The following is a 17,851-nucleotide window of genomic DNA, read 5'->3' on the forward strand; positions in this document are numbered from 1 at the left end:
CAGAATTCATAATTGTGAACTATGTATTAGGTATGCTCTTGTCTGTTGATCATTACTGAAAATTTGGCCCTGCAATTTAAGTTGCTTTCTGGAAATTCTTGGTTTAATTCTATAGAAATATAACACCTGAAATGTATTGGGTTGTTCGCTTATTAAATAATGTTGCTAACATAAACCCATAAATAATAATCTTTTACTGATAAAGAGGTTACAAAATTATTTTTCCAGTAAATAAAATACAGGTAAATTGTTTGGTCCACATTGTTAATAATTGGCAATTTACATTAATGTTACTTGGAATCTATAAAAAAGGATCCTAATTTTAACATTTTATAAAAATACTCAAGAGTATTACCTAAAGTTACCTCTTCAAATCCTTAGAGATTGTATTTAATCCTTTTATAATTGGTATATGTAAAAAGGACCATGAAAATAGAAGCTGGTGATAAAATTGCTCGATTAATATTGCTTTCATATTTTAATTGCAAAATGGCACCTATATGTAGAACTGGAGGCTTTGAAAGTATAGGAAAAAGGTGTTTTGACAAACAGTTATCAATGATAAACAGCCTAAATTAAAAATAAAATTATATGGGATTGAGATTAAAAGATTACTGGATTCTGGTGCTGGGCATATCTATAATTTCACAAGAATCCTGAGATCCCCACTGGCCTCTACAAGAAGTCAGGAAAATGGCGGCTATTACAGGATCTTAGAGCTGTAAATAAAACCATGCTTCTCATGGGAGCAACACAACCTGGCTTGCCTGCTCCTGTGGCAATTCCTAAACATTGGCATTTAATTGTGATTGACTCATATGGATGATATTTTAATGGCTGCTAAAGATAAAAAACTTGTTTTTGATGCCTTTTCTAAATTACAAGAGGTTCTTAGCCTGGCTAATTTACAGATTGCCCCAGAAAAGGTACAGATATCTTTTCCCTATCATTATTTAGGTCATGAATATTTTGTTTTTCTCATTCACCTACTGGAGCGTTTTGGCAAACAGGTTCTATTCTATGGGTACATTCCCCAGCTTCTCCAGCAAAAAACATCACTCCTTATCCACAGGCTATTGCTCAGATTATATTTAAGGGAATCAAGATCAGTGTTCAAACTTTCGGTAAGGAGCCAGATATTGTGGTGACCCCATACACCCAGTCTCAAATAGCATGGTTGCAAGCTAATGATAATGATTGGACCATATTAACATGCTCCATGCAGGGTCGGTTTGATACTCACTACCCCTCCAATGATGTGTGTCATTTTTTTAAATTGCATCCTGTTATATTTCCCAAGATAGTACAGATGACTCCTATTCCTCAGGCCCGTGTAGTATTTACTGATGGCACTTCACGTGGTTTTGCTGTGGTGGTTTCTGGTAACATAGTAAAGAGAATAAAAGTCCAGGGCACTTCTGCCCAAATGGCAGAGGTACAGGCGCTGTTGCTTGCTTTACAGATGTTTTCTGATGAGAGTGTAAATATTTATACTGATAGTCAATATGTGGCACATGCCATTATGCCTTTGGAGACAACAGCCTACATACCATCCATTTCTCCCATTCATGAATATTTATTGCAAGTGCAAGGACTTATATGGTCCCGCTCACATAACCTTTATGTGGGCCATATTAGAGCTCACACTCAATTGCCTGGACCTCTAAGTGAAGGTAATCAGAGGGCTGACGCCATTACTTGTATGGCTGTCACATTAATTTGCTCCACCTTTGATAAGGCTACTCAGTTGCATCAACGTTATCATCTTAATGCTGGATCTCTTCGTCATCATACAGGCATAACCCGGGAACAAGCCATCCAGATAGTTAAATCATGTCCTATTTGTGTTGAATTTTTACCTGTTCCTCATTTGGGAGTTAATCCCCGAGGACTTTTACCTAACCATGTGTGGCAGATGGACGTCACGCACGTGCCTTCCTTTGGAAAATTACAATATATCCATGTGTCTATTGATACATATTCTTCTCTAATTTTTGCTTCTGCTCATTCAGGGGAAAAGATTAAGGATGTAAAGAATCATTGCCTTAATGCTTTTGCTTACATGGGAGTGCCAAAATGCATAAAGACTGATAATGGTCCCGCCTACAGCAGTACGGGATTTTCAAAATTCTGCCAAGACTTTTCTATTGTTAATAAGACTGGTATTCCTTATAATCCTCAAGGACAGGCTATAGTAGAACGCTGCCATCGTACCTTAAAAACATATATTTCTAAAGTAAAAAGGGGGGAGCTAGGGGCTCATCTCTCCTCTCCACATTCTATTCTTTCCCTTGTTTTATATATTTTAAATTTTTTATCGGTGGATTCTGCTGGAGTATCCGCTGCAGATAAGCACTGGAGGGCTCCTGTTGCAAATCATCCTCTGGTGCGATGGAAAGATCTTTCTACTGGCAGTTGAAGGGGACCCGATCCGGTGTTGGTGTGGGCCCGGGGATCTGTTTGTGTCTTTCCACAGGACAATGAAGTTCCTCTTCGGGTTCCTGAGCACTGTGTGCGCCCTGTGGCTGCTGCTAAATCCCGACATGGCAGAGACCTATTGGGCCTTCATAAAAAACTCTCCCCTTCTGATGCCAATGGGGATTGAGAGCCCAATATGGCCAGCCTTGGCAAACATTATTGTAAGCCTAGGAAGTGTAGCCATGTGGTTGGATTCTTCAGAAGGTAATGTATGGTAACTTTTTTCAAAAATGTTAAGAATGTGTCACACCTTGGAGATTAAGGATAACCCCGAAGGTCAATGACCTTCATTTGTTAACAGTAACATGCCAGCTAAGCCTTTTCACATTTTTCAACCCTCTTCAAGCTGGTGTAGTACCTACTTTTCAGGAATGGCTCTGTGCAACATCTATTGGCCTCCTGAAATTCTTCTAGCCTCTTTTGAAGACACCTTAAAATTTGTGAGCCTGAATATAGCCATTTATGAGACCATTAGTTCTGCTCCTTGTTTGCTGTTTTTGTTTTTGTTTTCTTTATGGTTCTTAGTTCTTTTGCAGACCTGCCAGCCTAAGTAGTGCTGGGATCAAGAAAAATGGGCCTTGGTGGTTCATGTTCCTGGAGCTGCGTCCATGCCAGTGGACCATGGCAGTTAGACACAGATGATGCTAACACACTCCAGAAGAGACTGACATCACTGTTGCCGTTGTTGCTGTTATAGCGGTGGTGGCCACTGCTGCTACTATTTCTGGGATGGCTATTTCATAATTGGGTTCTACAGCTAGCACAATGGAGACCCTGGCAGCAAAAGTAGCTACCACAGTTAGTTAATCTTTTATTTTATTGGGCATGATAAATTTAATTCTACATTTATACATTTAAATTGGCTTTGAAAGTTGTAAAAATTATTTAAACTCAAGTTCCATTTGTTTTTGGGATACCACTTTACAAGGACTCCTATTTGCAGTAAGGCTCGTTTAAGAAGGGAATGGCTCAATCGCCTTTAGCCTCCTGGCTATGGGTGGGTTAGGACTACTGTTGGTCTTTTCTGGGTCGCACAGATTGCAAGCCCAGCGCCACTTTGAGATCTTTGGCAACAGTTTACTCTACAGCTCACGTGGTTGAGCCTGTATGATAATGAGTATTCAGAGACGGGTAATGCTTGGGGGGCGCTCACCAACCTAAGACAGAGCACTTGCGGGGCCTGGGCAGGTGTCTCCATGACGGGTAAGGTGACCTGCTGACGTCCCACGCAACCTAAGTCAGAAGCTCATTTTTTAGTAAAAAGGGGGGACCTGTAGGGCCCTGGTCTCCTCCCATATTGAGTAAAGCCGTTGCCTGCTTGCCGACCTTGACCAGATGTCCTCCCTATTCTAATTCCCTGCCGGTATCCACCCTCCTGAATGCTTTAGGGAAGTTCCTTGTTTGTGTATCCTGCATATTGGGTGTTAACAGCTTAGATGCAAGAATGTAGAACATTCAGTAGCAAACTTCTGCCCTCCGGGGATCCGCCACTGTGCTGTAAGCCTGTATTTAAGGTTTCCTCCCTCTTTCAATAAACGGCATTCGGCTGGCACCCCGGCTTACAGCCGTGGCGAATGACTCGCTGTTTCTTGTCTCTATTTTTTATCCGCAGCCCCTCGCTCGGATATGGTGAACGGGTGACAGTAACGCGGGCGTTACCGTTACAGGACCTGACATAGAAACCTGCTCTCCTACTATGAGAACATGCTATGCAAAGTGCCAAGGGAGATAAGCAATCAGTAATCCCACCACCAAGATGTTGAAAGGCCTGGCAAGATAACGCTCATGGTAGGATAGCGACACTTTTATTTTTGGGGTAACCAACAGCTGTCCTATCGGTCCAGAGACCCACTCAATGAGAAATTTATTCCTGGTACTGGGAAACTAATCAACTATCCATGGATGGAGAAATCATAAACACAAGGAGTCATCAATTACTCCCGTTTTCTTATAACAGTATACTTACTGTGTTCTAAATATGGTTTTTATAGTCACGGTTATACCACAGAAGAATGTAGCTGTCATTTCTCCTCAAAGAATTTACTTTACACAGTACATAAAAGTATTACAGTATATACAATTAATCAGACTCCAAGGAGTGACCATAATATGCCGCAACTCCACTTATAAAGTCCTAAATCTAAGGATCAGGAAAAATAGCAAGAATTGGGTAGATAGATTGTAAAATCAAAGTACCAGCACTCTTGAAGCTACACAGCATCTTCTATGCATGACTTAGATATTGCTACCATGAAATTTCAAAAGTATGATATCTGAAAAGACACCTGTATAAGGACAACACTTGATGAAATGCTACTGTGGGTGAAGTGAATCTCACAATGCACAACCCCTAGATGAAGATCTGTAGGCAATCAGTGACTGATAAACAAAGACAAATCAGGTGATTTTCCAGAGATGAGCTCATCCTAGTAGGATAATAGGTTGTGCAATTCCAGTGATCAGTCCTAAACACATGTACATACAAGCAACACACTAAACAAATACACACAAGCATGCATGCACTTACACACACTCACACACGCACAGAGACACAAACACGCATGCACACACATATTCACGCACGTACGCGCGCACACACACACACACACAAAAAAAATAGTGTGTCTTTACTAATAGTATAGAAGTCACACACATAGTTACTAACGACTTGAGCACAGGAAAGGTTGTAGGAATAGCCAGACACCTGAAAATGATGTAAATATAGTACACAAGCATGAAATTATCAAAAGCTAAATAAAATAAAAGGCAACTCTTTTACTGACATTCTTATTTCAAACTTTGGATGAAAGTTTTTCTTGTCTACCATTACATTTTTACTTTTGTTTGATTTAATATGTATTACGTGGGTTATTTTATTTGGCTAAGGTATTTGTTGCCATGTTTTAAGCAAACCTCTCTGCCAAGTGATCTTACAAGTTAAGCATGTGCATTACCTTCTTGTTCTTCTACATTTTCATATTGTTTGGAAGCTATTGGTAAGTCATCCACACCACTTTTCAGACTATTCTCAGGAATATCTTGCTAAAATAATGAAAATAATAATGAGAATATAGTTGAATTTCCTATTTTGAATTCAACTAAACTTAAAAATAGGATAGAATATTTTTGTAGATAACCTTTTGCATGCTGTTGAAATCAACCTGTCTTTTTACCCCATACAGTCACATATTCTAAAATCAAGCCTTGTAGCAGAAATAGAAAAAGATCATCTGCAGAATTCAATAAAGAACTAAACTCATAATATGAAACTTACATTCCTCACCAAAAATTAAACAGTTAAAGGATACATTTAAGTAATAACTGTTAATGTGCTTGCCATATCAAAGTATTTGATTTAAAAATCAATTCCTTGAGAAAATCATTTTAATATTATAATAAGGCCCTTTGGTTAGTATGAAAATACAAACTACGCCAGGTGGAAAAGAATTGAAATATTTTAGAATTAGTTTTGTTTATGAAAAGAAGGATGTACAAAAAATAGTTTTGTTAAAATCTTAGAGAGAAAATAGTTTCATAAAATTAAAAAGCAATTAGTGATTCTTCTTTGTTTATATAATGCATGTAATCTTTCGATGAAATCTTAAACTCTTTCACAGTAAAAAATGGGTATCATTAGAGCATAACAAGCATTAACATGAAGGGAAGCATCAGAACATTCATTCTATGTCTGGAATGTTCCTGGTGCTTTTTTATACTTGAAATAGTAGAGAGGTCCTTATGCAATTACACACTCAGCATTTTTAGTCATTTACTTGTGAGATAGGTAAGAAAATTTAAAGTTCACATAGATTCACTATTCTCTAAATGGCATAACACTAATGGTTATCACTTCATATTTAAGTCATATGAACTGGTAGTTTTAATTCAGAAAGATTCTGTGATGAAACATCAATGTCATTATGTCAGTTGAGGATTTGTAAGTCTTCAAATACTGTTGAAATATATGTCAGTCTGGTCCCAACATTCATAAAACACATGAAGAAAGGAATAAAAAGCCCTATTGACTATATGCTGAAATCCACATTTGAAGAATTTATGTATAGCTTATCACAATAAGACTCGAAGGACTGGGTGTGTGGTTGAGTGGTAAAGAATTTGCCTTGCATTCACTAATTTCATAGTTGATGTAATAAATGAAAAAACAAAAAAGAAAACTACAAAACTCTAATCACAAGTGATCTAGGACACCCAGAAACAGGAAGCCTAACCTCAGAGTGATTTTGGAGATTTAAATGAGCAATGTAACCACTGTGTAGATATCCTTTAAAATTTGAAGTGTTACATATGATGCAAAGAATCTCAGGTTACTTTTAAAGATTTTGAGTGCAAAAATAAGATGAAATTGAAATTTTGCCTTTAGCATTGGTTATCAAAGACCTTATTCTAGAACTTGCTACAATTAGGGGGAAACATGTATACCTCAATTATATGAAGAGTTTTTTCTTCTGTTTTTGATTTAAAAATTTGCATGTACAATATATTTTGAACATATTTTCCCAACCAAAATACTCCCAGATTATTCCCCATCTACCTACCCCCCAAGTTTATAATCTTTCTCTCTTAAATCTACCCCCAAATTGAAAATACAATCTTACAACCAATAAGACAAACATGCCACAAGAGAACAATCAGCCCCCAACAATACCACAAACACAAAATTGAACACTGCTTCCTTTGTGTTGATCAACTTCCCCTGGTCATAGTGTCTTCTCTGGAGTGCCTTTGATATACCCAGTGATGCTTCAAGTAGAACACTGATTTTTCCTTTTGCCAACAGCTATCAATTACAAACTGTGTCCTGGTTATGGATGGCAGCCTGTGTCTTCTTCTGCCTCTTAGTGCTGGCACCCTGTCTTGTTGGAACCTGGGCAAATCATCTGTCTATGGGCGTAGTCTCTGAGTTCATATGTGCATTGGTCTTGGTCCTGTTGTGTCTGGAAGCCAAAGTTTCCTTGACCTTATCCATAAGCACTGGCTCTTATAATCATTCTGCTTCCTTTTCTACATAAAAACTGAGCCTTGATGGAGGAGGTTTGATGAAGACATCCAATTTATGACTAGGTGGTCCAAAGTCTCTCACTCTGCATTTTGACCAGTTGTTGATCTCTGTGTTGATTCCCATGTACTGCAAGAGAAAACTTCTATAAGGAGGATTGGGAAAGGTATAGTGACATGTCTCTAGGACTCATTTTCTTGCTGTATTCATTCAGAAGAAGAGTAGCATTGGGCTTATCCATAGGCCCATACCCTACATTATCACGTTATTGGCCCCTTTGGCAGTGTTAGGTTTGTATTCCACCTTATGCAGTCTTTAAGTCCAATGAAAAAGTTATTTGTTATTCCCATAACATTTATGCTACTATGGGACCAGCATATGCTTCAGACAGGTCACTGTTGTAGGTCACAGGGTTGTAGTTGGTGATATCGATGATTACCTTTCTCCTCTGTGAGCAGGAGGTGTATCTTCTAGCACCACGAACATTAGTTAGAAGGTGTAATGATTCTATTTGGGCACAAATCCATCTACTTTATGTTTGGTTATTTAATATGTGTTTTTTTCACCAATAGGGTCTTTCTATTTGGTTGTGGAGTGAGACCAAAGGCCTTCACCATAGCCTGTTATGTTTGGATAATTCTATGTGCCTGTAGAATCATCAACAAATGGTTCAGGTCAAACTGGATGGCCACATGCAGAAGAACTAAGTAGATCCATATCTATCACCCTGCATACATCTCAACTACGAATGGATCAAAGACTTCAACATAAGACCATAAACTCTGATTAAGATAGAAGAAAATGTCTGGAAAAGGCTTGAATTCATTGTTACAGTCAATGACTGACTTTCTGAACCAGATACCAATAACACAGGCATTAGAACCAAAACTAGCAAGTGTAACTTCATGAAGATGAAAAGCTTCTCCTTAGAATAGAACAGCATCATGGAAAAATTTATGGCATGGAAAATGAATAAACCATTGCCAATTATACATCTGATAGGGGATTAGCATCTAAACCACAAAGAACTAATAAACTGAATATCAAGAAAACAAATAACATGTTCTAAAAAATGGGGTACAGAACAAAGCAGAGATACACAAATGCCTGAGAAACACTTCAGTAAATGTTCAACATCCTTAGTCATCAACGGAAATGTAAATCAATGCCCCTCTGAGATTTCATTTTACCTGAGTCAAAATGGTCAAGATCAATAAAACAAATGACAGCTCAGCTGGGGAGTATGCAAGGAAAGGGAAACACTTGTTCCTTCCTGAAGGAAGTGCAAACTTATACTAGGATGTGAAGAGCCTTCAAACATTCTTTTTGTACCTCATTATATACCCATTGGCAGCCTGAGACAGAACTCATTAGGAACATCCTTGAACTCTTGGAAAGTTCAACCTGCCTCTGTCATCTGAATTTTAGGATAAAGACTGTGCCATGATGACTGGATCCAATATTTTATGAGAATGAATAATGCAAAGCTACAATTATACTTACTTTGAGAGAAAGATTTTGTATTTCTACATTTTAATCACTTTAAATAATACTTTTTTCTAGATAAATTACCAAAATGCTGTGGGATGGTCTTTCTGTATGCTGTGAATATATGTTGCTCCCATGGGTTAATAAATAATGCTGCATTGGGCTATGGCAGGGCAGGATGGAGCCAGGCAGGAAAACCAAGAGAGATAGAGGAAGAAGAAGGGTGGAGTCAAGGAAGATGCTGCAAGCTGTCGGGGGAGCAAGATGTAATAAAATACAGGCAAAGCCACGAGGCACGTAGACTAATATAAATGGGTTAATTTAAGATATGATAGCAATAAGCCTGAGCCATATATCAAACAGTTTATAATTAATATAAACCTCTGTGTTTTTATTTGGGACCAAGTGGCTGCAGGACACAGGAAAACTTCCATCTACACCAGACTTGAAAAATTGTTTTTAAAAGTTAGTGTCATGAGTAAGAGGGTTTTTTGGGTATTTTTATTATTAAGAAATTTTCTATTCAGGTTACATAATAACCACAGATTCCCCTGTCCTCCCTCCTTGCACCCCCAGCCTTCCTCCCCAACCCACCCCCCATTCCCATCTCCTCCAAGGCAAGGTCTCCCATGGGGACTCAGCAGAGCCTAGTACATTTGGTTGAGGCAGGCCTAAGCCCCTCTTTCATGCACCAAGGCTGCTCAGGGTGTCCCACCACAGGCACTGGGCTCCAAAAAACACACTCACACACCAGCGACAGATCCCAATTCCACTGCCTGGGGGTCTGCTAACCAGTTCAAGGCAAACAACTGTCTCACCTATCCAGAGGGCCTAGTCCAGTCCCATGGGCCTCGACAACTATTGGTGCACACTTCATGAATTTCCAATAGTTTGACTGGCTCTCTCTGTACATTTTCCCATTGTGATCTCAATGTCCCTTGCTCATAGAATTCCTTCTCTCTCTTATCAATTGAACTACTGGAGCTTGGTCTGGTGCTTGGCCATGGATCTCTGCATCTGCTTCCATCAGTTACTGGATGAAGGCTCTATGATGACAGTTACGGTATTCACTAATCTGATTATCAGAGTAGGCCAGATCAGGCACACTCTCAACTATTGCTAGTAGTCTAAGGTGGGGTCATCCTTGTGGATTCCTGGAAACTTCCCTAGCACTCTGTTTCTCCCTGTTCCCATGATGTCTTCATTTATCATGGTATCTCTTTCCTTGCTATCCCATTCTGTCCCTGTTCCAGCTCAAACCTCCTATTGCCTTATGTTCTCATCCCCCATTCCTTGCCCTCCATTACTCCCCCTCACCCTCAGTTTGCTCATGTTGATCTCATCTATTTCGCCTTCACTGTTTGATCTATAGGGTCTTCCTTGTTAGCCAGCTTCTTTGGAGTTGTGGGTTGTAGTCTGGTTATTCTTTGCTTTACATTTAATATCCATTTACGAGTGAGTACATACCATATTTTTCCTCTTGAGTCTGGGTTTTCATCCATTTGCCTGCAAATTTAATAATATCATTGTTTTTACTGCTGACTAGTACTCCATTGTGGTATGTACCACATTTTCTTTATCCATTCTTCACCTGAGGGGCATTTAGATTGTTTCCAGTTTCTGGCTATTATGAATAATGATGCTATGAACATAGTTGAGCTTGTGTCCTTGTGGTATGATTGAGCATTCCTTGGGTATATGCCCAAGAGTGGTATAGCTGGGTATTGAAGAAGACTAACTCCAAATTTTCTAAGAAACCACCATACTGATTTCCAAAGTGGCTGTATCAGTTTGCACTACCACCAACAGTGGAGGAGTGTTCCCCTTCCTCCACATCCTCTCCAACATAAGCTGTCTTCAGTGTTTTTTATCATAGCCATTCTGACAGGTGTAAGATGGTATCTCAGAGTTATTTTGATTTGTATTTCCCTGATGGCTAAGGATGTTGAGCAATTTCTTAAAAGTCCTTTGGCCATTTGAGATTCTTCTGTTGAGAATTCTCTGTTTAGGCCTGTAGCCCATTTATTTGGATTGTTTGGAATTTTGATGTCCAGTTTATTGAATTCTTTTATATACTTTGGAGATCAGCCCTCTGTCAGATGTCAGGTGGGGTTGGTAAAGATCTTTTCCCATTCTGTAGGCTGTCGTTTTGTTTTATTGACTGTGTCCTTTGCCCTACAAAAGCTTCTCAGTTTCAGGAAGTCCCATTTATTAATTGTTTCTCTCAGTGTCTGTGTTATATTTAGGAAGTGGTCTCCTGTGCCAATGCATTCTAGGCTACTTCCTACTTTCTCTTCTCAAGTTCAGTGTAACTGGATTTATGTTGAGGTCTTGGATCCACTTGGACTTGAGTTCAGTGCATGGCGACAGATAGGGATCTATACGCAGTCTTCTGCATGTTGACATCCAGTTAACATGTAGTTGACATCCAGTTAACAGTTTTTAAAAGTTAGTATCATGAGTAAAAGATTTTTTAAAAGGTACTTTAAAAACTAATGCTAATTTCTGTGCCCTTCAATACATGGGTTGGATATGTAAGCTACCTTAAGTAACATAATGAATAGGTTAGTCTACATATTTAGAGAAGCCTGAAAATTATGTAAGTCATGCTATAAGAAATAAAAATAAAACTACTAATGTTTATTTGTCCAAATATTCCTGCCCGGTCCCGCGGGCCAGGTTATTTGATGAGACCCGAGGAGGCACCTCCTGAAAGATCAATGGGGGTGAGAGAGAAAGGAGACCAGGCGCGTAAAGGAAGACAGAGACATTCTGAGTTGCGTCGAGGTCTCCGTTTATTGACTGGGTATTGAGGCTTATAAACAGGGCTTCAGGCAGGGAGGGGGAACAGGGGAAGCATGGAGAGAAGGATGGAAAATTCCTAAGGGAGGGTGAGGTCGCTTTGGTCCCAGGCCCCTGCAGCTGGCTGATTAGCAGGTACTCCAGGAAGTTGTACAGCCCGAGGTTAGGCCAGGAACTTCCTGCCTTTGTAAGGTTTGATAAAGTAAGGACACCGCTGTCCGGAATCGGTCCCCAACAGTTCCCCCTCTTTTCTCAAAAATGGACTAAATTCATGTGACCGGGGTGGTCCGAGAGAGTCCCTGTCTTAGGCTACACAGGGGGCTTCCCACGCTCAGCAGCATGCCGTGTTGAGCCGGTCTCGGGTGACCTCTGTATGCTGTTGTCTCCGGCGTGGGCCCTGTACTATTCCCGTCATTGAGTACCCTCTAGCAGGACCGTGGGGACTTAGGACACTGAATTTGAGTCCTTGATGGGGCTCCTGGCCGGCCTCCTCGGAATCTACTCTGTGATAATGAATCGAGACGTGTTGTGGTAAGGCCGAATCAATCTGATTTTTGATAAACTGAGTCAACCGCTGAAAGGCCCAGGGACCAAAGGTCAAACCACCTGTGCTGATTTTCAAAGTCCTTTTTCTTTGAGCCAGCCTTTCCCTTAATTTTTCCATTGATTTCCTGACAATACCAGTATGGTCGGCATAAAAGCAGCATTCTCCCTTCAAGGCTGCACTTAATCCCCCCTCCTTTAAAAATAGTAAACCCAGACCTCTTATGTTTTGTAACACAACCTTAGAGAGCGAGGTTAAAGATTTCTCCAGAGCAGGAATGGATCTTTCTATGGCCTCTAGGTCAGTAGTCATAGCCATTTGTAACTGCATAAGGTGGTTGCTCTGCACGAGGGCAGTAGTTCCTGTACCAATTCCTGCAGTGATGCCCCAATACCTAACAAGAGGGCAATAGTCATAGACACAGGTTCTCGAGTGTATCTGCCTCTCTGCTCAAAGAATTTCATATCGGAGACTAATTGGACCAGAACATAAGAGTTTTCCCATTATCAATGGCAAAGCGAGCTTCCCCTTATTTAGTTTTTGCCATCTGCAAGTGTGTCATGGGTTCAGAGGTGGATATTGGAATTCTAGCATCCTCAGTTTAGTGGTACCCAGACATGAATCATCATTTAGTTAAGACATCAGTGATATAAGAGCCAACAGTAATTAGCAGAAGCACAAGGCCAAAAACCTTATGATGGCTGACAGAGTTCCTTATCCTTAAGGAACTTGGAACTTTATCTCAGGTTCCCTATGACAAGAAATTCCCTTTTGATCTAACATTCCAGGGTGGGGGGAAACAGGGGCGATGTTTTCTCTCTTCTATAATTACTTCCTGCTGACATTGGGACGTTGTTATCAAGGCCCTGGAAAGAAGTTCAGGGCTCACAGTCATTTGCAATAGGTTGTCACCAGCAAATGATGCTTGGATGTATCTGTCAGCCAAGTGGAAACCTGTTGAGATAGATATAAACTAGGAACAGGAGTTAAAACTTACGAACTTATTTGGAACTTTTAGACCCATAGTCTTAGTAATTGTAGTATTATCAATTTGCCCTGAAATCTATAGTGTCTTTTCTATCTAGAGAACCAAATATAGATTGGACTGAAATTTCCTTGGCCCAATGTAAAGCATCTGTAAGTCTATATTTAGAACCTGTTTATCTTTTTTAAAGAGACTTATTAGCTTTAATTAATTAATCCATTGATCAATCAATTACTAAGCTGAGAAAGCTATAGCTAGTCCAGTCATCAATGTCATCAAAGATCTGAGAAGGATAAACTTTACCTGAGTGCAGACTTTTAAGTCTATTTTAAAAAAAACAACATAGACTATCCATTACCCAGACTGTCATCATCCCAGGCTCCTATAGTCTTCATAGTGTTGGCAGGACAGGTGTCAGGACAGCATTGTCCACAATTCAGGTGGCATCTTCTTGTTATTGTTTCATATCTTTTTTGGAGACCTTGGGAGTCATTGCTAGGAGCTGGGGAGCTCAGAGTCTCTGTTTGCTATAGTAAGCTTTTTATCAAATAATGTAAATGCCATATTCATCAGATCTTTCACAGGTTTGAGGACCATTATCTATTAAATGTATCTGAGCCAAACAAATCTAGGCCTAATCTTGAAAATATCTCTGTTTGGTAACAATAACCAGGCCAATTTGTTCTCCTATAAACATATTAGTCAAATATACCTCTCAGTTTTTTTATTTAAATAGAACAGTTTATGTTTTAAACTAGTATCTGAATAGCCAGATGACTAGTATTAACTTGTATTTCTTAACACAAAGGACATACAAACTCAGACATTCAAAACCAAACATACATGTGGCCACATTTTTCATTCATACCTGTAGAGTAGACAGACATTTTTACAACTATGACCCTTTGGAGTCTCAATGTAACAGCAGAATAACAAGACAAAGAAATCTGAAACATGTTTTTGTTCTTTCTTATATATATATCTCAAGTCATTTTTTATAAAAACATTATTTTTTATCTTAACCAACAATAATTTGAAACCAATTCTCTTAAATGATGGCAAGTATTTGTAACCCACTGAACTCAAATGACCAAAACCCATGTAAATTTTTATTTTTCCTGTGGAAACAAAAGCATAATTTTCCCAGTATCTTGAACTGGTAATTTAACATTTCTTTTTAAGCAATATCAGGACAGAGAAGGGCTAACAAGAGAAGCTGCTGGCCAGCAGAAGAGACCTTGAAGTTATCACAGTAAAGGAAGGGAGGGTCAGATTCTCTCTTTAGTGTTCACACAGTTTTTGTCAATTGCAGGCAGTCCCCATTGCCCTGTCCAGAGCTCCCGTCTTTGCCCGCCTGTACCGAGAGCACGCACCCCCACCCTCGTGAGAGCAGCCAGCTGGCTGCAGTCCTGATAGCAAGAGAGCTAGGGAGGGACGGAGGTGGCCTTTGTTATGCCTCTCTCTCCTCCTCTTCCTCTAGGAAAATAAGGGAGGTTAGCAGACAGAAACAAATAACATTTATACAGACAATCCAAGAACCGGAACATCAGCACTGAGATGACGGCCTCATTCACAGCCAGCAAGCCCTCCTGCAGTATGCAAGCCCCACCTGGCAGGAGCTACCTGTTTATCTCAGTTCAATCAGGGAGTGGGGGTGGGGAACTCAGTTCCCTCCTTTGTGGCTCACACATCCTTCCAGTGGGCTAGGCAAAGGTCTAGTAGAGAAGAAGGGAACTGTCCCATAGCGTCCGTCACAGTCAAGTCAACAATGAGAACAATTAATACATTACACACAAGACCAAGGGCACACGAAAAAACTTTGCCCCAACAAGACAACCAACAAAGCTCCAAGAACAATGACAGCCTGACGTGCTCGGGGGGGGGGTAACCCTCCAGGCTCAATCACATCAAAAACAATCCAGACTCGAGGATCTCTGTCCTTGATCATACAGACATCAGGGGGCTTCCACATCCCTGTCAGTCAGACATGCACCTTTTGTTTTGTTTTGTTTTGTTCATACACTTTATTATTCTGTGACAGTTCTCTCTCTACACAGCTTTTATTCTGCTCTCATGTCTAGCTCCTTTCTTGCCTGATTTCTCTATATTTATCTACCTCTAGGTTCTATCTTAATTCCTTCATATAGTTCTGACCCTTCTAGGTTCTCATCTATCTAGTTCTTTCCTGCCCCGGCCAGCGGGGTATCAACGGGGGCGACCCACCTGTGGGAGAGAATGAGAGGGATGGGGAAGACACGAGAGAACGACAGCAAGACAGTGTGTTCTGATCAAGCTGCAAATTTTATTCTCCTCAGCAAGGCTTATATAGCATGGGAGGGGGCAGGAAGGAGGGAAGGGGTGCACGACGTGCAGTACGTGCAGGTGAAGAGGGACGTGCAGGTGAAGGGCTACGTGCAAGTCGTGCAAGTCGTGAGGCTGCTAGGTGGTAAGGTCACTGGTCAGGGCCCATTGTTCTGTTGCTATGCTACCTGACCTGCCTGACCTGTTCCTTATCTTTGGTTTAGGGTAGGGGCTTGTTCTCTGGCTTAGCTAGTACTTTTCCATGGTCCATGTTTGGTCCCTGACACTTTCCCCTATCAGCTCCTCTCCCATCTCCTTCTCTCTCATCTGGCTCTTTCTCATCTTGTTCTTCCCCATCTGGCTCTTCCTCATCTTTCATCTCGTTCCTCTAGTACTCTCTTTAGCCCTTCGATCTAGTTCTTCCCCATCTCAGTTTGTTCCTCTCAAGTTCTTACCCATCTAGTTCTTCCATTCTCTTTTTTCTTTTCCTTTCTGTGCCCTGGAAGTCCCGGTATATAAAAGGGAGGGTCCGAGCTAAACTGTGTAAAGCTATTACTTAACATCCACCTCTCCTAGGCGGTGTCTCCTTGTGGAATTTACCTTAAGTCAGGAGACTTGTATGTGGGTGGTTATCACTGTTAGTCCTCGGAAGTTGAGCGACCACCTGGGCGGTGTCTCCTTGTGGAATTTACCTTAAGTCAGGAGACTCGCCTGTGGGTGGTTATCACTGTTAGTCCTCGGAAGTTGGGTGACCACCTGGGTGGTGTCTCCTTTAGTCCTTGAAAATGGCTAGGGGAAATATCTGATTCCAGAGAAAGCCTTTCCTGGGGCTGTTCTCCAAATGCCTGGAATGTGTATGTCTAGAGAGTGATCAGTGCACATTGTTAGCCCTTCTTAGGGAAAAATCAATTGGGAAAACTATGAAGGCACACATGATTTTTATAACAGAATACAGCTGATATATAACAAGCCAAGTAACACCAAAAACTCCTTAGGATTTGGCTTCCTCTGGAGGAATTCCCTGATTCCTCCAGGTAGTGACTTTGCCATAACCAGCTGAGTTTTTATGATATATTCCTGCGGCCTGCAGCAGTTCCCCTTTTTTCGTTTAGTTAAAAAAATTTTTTTTCTTGGAAGAGAAGGAGAGACAGTAAAGTAACAATGATCACAACAAAACATACAAAAAAACCCACAAAATGGCTCTGACAAATTCCCGGGACAAAATACAAAGTGGCACTTCCTCCCACTGTGGGGGAAGATACCCAAAGATGCTCCTAAACCAAATCGTCACCTCTGAGGTGGCCTTAGGGCTCTGGGACGTCTCCCTTCGCCGCCAGGTTCACTGTCCAGACACGTCTGCCCCAGTGAGAGCCTGCAAAGTACAAATCGATCGACCGGTACAAAACAAAAGTAACATGACAGAGACACAGACAGGACAGAGAGCGCTCTTACCGGTAGATGTCAATAAACCTCTGGACCCTTGGGTGTCAGGCAGGGGGAGTTTGAGAGAAAATCCTCTGCAAGGGCTAGTAAATGTGAAACATGCCCATCTCCCTCTGCTTCCTTTAGAACATCTCTAATCACACCATAAAAACTAAAAAAGGCGTCGGGGACATTTTCCCCGTCTCTGAGTAATTTGTTAATATCTTTTCCAACCTTGTTCCAAGTCAGAGGGTGAATTCCTGGTCCATTAATCACTAACCAGGGACATTTCTCCTCCGCATATTGGAAGAATTTTATCAAATCCTTTTTCTTAACTCTTATTCCTCTCTCCCTAAGATTACCTTTTCATCTCCTTAGAAAAACAGCCTCTTTAGATAAATTTTTGCCCATGATTGATGGGACGACATACTTACCTCAAGACTCTCCCGCGTTGCACGAGTGATGCAGTCCGGGCGTCTCTACCCTGATCCTCTCCGGGGCCCCTTCTGTTGTCCGTCGTCCGGCAGGTCACCGTGCCTCGAGCCCCACGTTCGGGCGCCACTTGCCCGGTCCCGCGGGCCAGTTTATTTGATGAGACCCGAGGAGGCACCTCCTGAAAGATCAATGGGGGCGAGAGAGAAAGGAGACCAGGCGCGTAAAGGAAGACAAAGACATTCTGAGTTGCGTCGAGGTCTCCGTTTATTGACTGGGTATTGAGGCTTATAAACAGGGCTTCAGGCAGGGAGGGGGAACAGGGGAAGCATGGAGAGAAGGATGGAAAATTCCTAAGGGAGGGTGAGGTCGCTTTGGTCCC

The sequence above is a fragment of the Peromyscus eremicus genome, unplaced genomic scaffold, assembly GCF_949786415.1.
Source record: "Peromyscus eremicus unplaced genomic scaffold, PerEre_H2_v1 PerEre#2#unplaced_46, whole genome shotgun sequence".
In the NCBI taxonomy this organism is placed as follows: Eukaryota; Metazoa; Chordata; class Mammalia; order Rodentia; family Cricetidae; genus Peromyscus; species Peromyscus eremicus.